A 4,467-nucleotide genomic window follows, 5' to 3' on the forward strand; every position below is an offset into this window, starting at 1 on the left:
CCAGGTCCCCCCTGTGCCATGGTGCCCATGACCCCATTGGGTGACCCCACCCACCCCAACATGCCCCAACGCTCCATGGGATCCCCAGTGGGCCCCCCCAACCTGGTACCCCCCGCACACAGTGGGAGCCACTTTGGGTGCCCACTCCCAACCCAACATGAGAACCGCTGGGTTCCCCCGTGACCCTGCTCTGGGCCCAAAGGGGACCCCAAGCATCCCCTGCATGTCCTGAGTGGTGCCCTCGTTGCCCCAGAGCTGCCAGCGCAGGACAGAGGTGCTCCAGGCGGTGGAGGTGGTGGTGGTGGGTGCACAGGGGGGCACAGCCCCCTGTTGCCTTGTTTCCTGCGGCGGCTGCTGCTGGGCACCCGCCGTGCCGAGTGGCCGGGCTGTCTGCGCTGCCTCCTCGTGCTGCAGGTGCGTCACCTTGGTCGGGGACAGTGCAGGGACGCGGGGGGACACAAGGCATTGGGGGTCACGGGGTATTGGGTGGACACATGGGGCATGAGGGACACATGGGAGATTGGGCACAGATGGGATCAGGGACACAGGGGGCATGTGGGATTAGGGATACAGAGGGCAGGGGAGGGAAACATAGAGAACCGAGGACATGCGTGGCATGAAGAACGCAAGACATTAGGAACACAGCAGGACCTTGAGGGGACAGGGGCATAGAATTCACATAAGACTTTGGGTGTGGGAATATATAGGATAAAAGGTTCATGAAGGGCACCTGTTGAAGATTGCAAAACTAGGACTGAGGAACTGCTGGTGAAGCAGAGGAGATCCAGGATTGGTCACTGGGATGCTGACGCTCCAGGATTGGTGGGTTAAGATGTGTGAAGGTTATATGAATACCCAACCCTGGTTGGGTTTTTATACCAACCCTTCAGCCTTTGGCTGAAGACCATTGGCCCATCAATTACTCTACAGTGCTTATAAGCTACTTTCCAAAGGAACTTCATAGCATACAACAGTTTTCCTCTGTCTGCATTCGTGACACATCTGAGGATCCTCACCTCCCTCAGCATCACAAACCTCAGCTTCTTCTGACGATGATGATTCTATAAAACGAAATAAAATGGCAGAAAGTGATGTTTTACCTGTTTATAACTCCAGAAAGCAGTTTCAAGTGTCTTTTCTCAATGCATAGTACAAGGGAAACACACACAGTAGCTTTTTTCAGGACACAAAGTGACAAGAGGGTAAGAGTACCATGTTGGGTTTATGACTTTTCTTTGAAGGATATGTACATATATCTTTTTATACTTCTCAGTGGAGATCTTTAAATTAAAATCAGTAAGTTTGGATATGGAAATAACAAAACTTAAAGGTTAAGTTTTTGATAAAACAGTGCAATGAAAGAAAAAAAGTCATTATAAACTAAACTACAAGTAGAAACAGATTTATAAAAAGTAGACCTTCTGAAGTGACCCTTTAGCAGCCCATTTGTAATGGGGCATTGACAGAAATGGCAATGAGCAAGTGAAGTGGCAAAGAAATGCAATGTGCACAGGTTACATGCATGCAATAAATGCAGCAAAATGCACTTGCAGAAGAAATTTAAATCAAAGCTGAGTGTGTGTGTGTATATAAATATATTCAAGAAATTGTACCTCATTTATATGCAATAATTTAGCCCTGGAGAGTACCTGTGCACATAACCTACTTTCCAAAGGAGCTTGGTAGCATATGACAGTTTTCCTCTGCCTGAGGCCGTAACGCTTCCGAGGATCCTCACCTTCCTCAGCATCACGAACATCAGCTGCTTCTGACGATGATGATGATTCTGTAACTACAGCAGGAGGATACACTTCAGAGGAGCTCTCATGCACCTCTCCCTTCCTGAAAATCCTTGCTGTGCTGCACAAAACCAGGAAAACTGCCCCACTATTGCTGTAGCAAGAGCACTGTTTCCCATGCTGAATAATACTGCCCGTTTACTTGACTTCCCACCTGTCTGTGGCATCTGTTGCCTTTTATTTGTGTTTGGTTGTGAGCATGTTGTGAATGTGTTCCTTTATTTTTCTGAGCACCTGTCCTGAGCTCAGCCCAGCCCAGCCCAGCCCAGCCCTGACATCCATCCCTCTGGCTTGTAACCCCGATGGCAATAGAGAATTATGCACACATGGAAATTATCCAGTAGTTAGCTCACTTGTGTGAGCACTAAAGATAATTTAAAGCCAGAATTAACCTATCACCTGAGTTGCATAAGCTTTTTCAGCAGCTTCATTCTTCTTGGAAGCATACATCAAGTTTCCCTGCTTAAAAGAACCAAGAAAATCAGTCACAAATATGCAGAGCACCTGACATGCACGTACTTTGTGCCTGTATAGAAACTTTATCAAGGCACTGCATATACACAAAAGATCCATTTTTTCTGCTCTACTTGAAAAAAAGGAATTTGGACCTAAGCAGGAAGCTATGAAGGCAACTTTCTAGCCTGCTCACAAAAGGAAGTGTTCAGCATCCCAAACGAAGAATTCCAGTTACCAGCAAAAGGAGGCAATAAGGATTGCTGTGTGCTTCAACAGCACCTCCTCCAGGGGCACAAGACTACTTAAGATGACGTGCAATGCAGGCACAGCAACAAATACACAGAAAGCAGCCAGCAGGAAATGTGGTTTAGAAATTAGAAGGGTTCAAAACCCTAAAAAGGTAACTCTGGAAGTGCCTTTTAATCAGTGAATATTCTAAAATGGGCTTTAAGTCGACTTAAGAAAATGCTTACATGCTACATTTGCCTTTCACAGCTGACTAAACTACACGATACAGGACATTCTTTGTAAAGTGAGGAGATTTTAAGAAAAAAATACAGGTCATGAGGAATCAAAGTTTGAGTCACATCACACTGACAAACACACGGAGGCATTCTACAGTGCATTTTATAGGCTAAAACTTAACTGAGCTTTCCAAACTCCCCCCCCCCCCCCCCCCCGATCAGAAACTTAACTTAGGAACGAAGGCTGAAAGGACAGTTAGCTTGGTTGTGCCTATGTGATGAGAGGCATTGGGCAGTCTGTTTGCCTCTTTAATCCCCAGTCACAATTTTCGGTAAGTTTTGAAGTGAATACCCAAGTCCTAGTAAGTCTGTAAACAGTTTGTCCATTCAAAAATCGCTAAAAAGCAATTCAGGAAGCATGGTGTAGGATGTATATGGTGGCATTTCAGTGCAGCTTCACATTTTCTAAAGATGAAAATTCCACCACCCTTGGAGAATACTTGTGGGAATACTTGTGTTATGAATGAAGTTCTTATTCCACTGCTATAAAATTCATCTTACTAGTGTTTATTTACATAGGAAGGTTCTTATAATGCATTCACTTTTAATATCCTTCCCTTTCAGTTTTTGCATTGTAACAAAAATTTACTCAGCTCTGTAATTTTGTTCCAAGTGAAACCACTGAAAATCAGTGAAACCTGCCAAACTCCCACGTTTCATTTAACAATCTATTCCTACAACAGCTTCAGCTGACTTCGGCCAGTGAATTCCGAACTTTGGGGGCTAAGTGCAATAGAAGGGCAAGGGTTGACCAAGTGCGACCCTCATCTAGAAGCCAGCCTCAACGGAGATCCTGGAGATCCTTCGGGGTTGCTGCTACTCACCTTCTTCCGCTTCCTCATTGCTTTTGTCCTCATCTGCTGTCAGGTCTGGGGACTGCGTCCACAAAGAAAGAGGATGGGGAGAGAAGGGAGAAAAGAATCTCTGCATTAGTTTGTCAAGAGTAGTTTATCACTGCAAATGTGCAAGCGTGCAGATAAGATCTCAGCAATCAATAGAAAGAGAGATCCTAAGACAGGTCGGAAAAGAGGTAGGATTTTTATAAGAGCGGATGACCTTCTCTGGAAAAGTCACTCTGCTTCTAGAGTGCTGACATTAAAGTTAATGTAATCACGGTTCCTTTGTAGAGTTTTAGCTGCAGATGTAGCATAGCACTGTTCACTGTATATGCTATTACACTTCCTTTTTAAAGGTTTTATTTGACCAGACATAGGAAACATAGGAACATATTTCCTGGAAAAGTTAAATTCCATGTTTAATGAAAAGGATGGAAGCACATCTGAGGACGATGACACATCTGAAGGCAGTGGAATCATTTCTCCAGCTGACATTGAACTGTCTTCATTGAACTAGTGTCTTGAAGAAGGTTCCTAAGAAAAGAAGGAAATTCAAATTCTACCCAGAACTGCAGAGACTTGGGGTCTGAGTCCTCCAAAGCTGAGTGTCCAAGGCCAGCTCTCAGGGACCCAGAGTGCATGTCTGTTTGATCTAGAGGTATATACACATATACACACATAGACACGTTGTCTGGATGCATGAAAACCTGCTCAGCTTCAAAACAGACCCAGCGAAAAAACTCAGCACCTCCATAGGGCCACCAGGTTCCACCACTCCTGACAAACTTCCAAACAAGGAGCAACATTTAAAGGAGGGGTTTATTTATCAACACACAGCCAATCTAAGCAACT

Source organism: Tinamus guttatus, unplaced genomic scaffold (assembly GCF_059628265.1).
Source record: "Tinamus guttatus ecotype Peru unplaced genomic scaffold, ASM5962826v1 Tinamus_guttatus_pri_ptg000989l, whole genome shotgun sequence".
NCBI lineage: Eukaryota > Metazoa > Chordata > Aves > Tinamiformes > Tinamidae > Tinamus > Tinamus guttatus.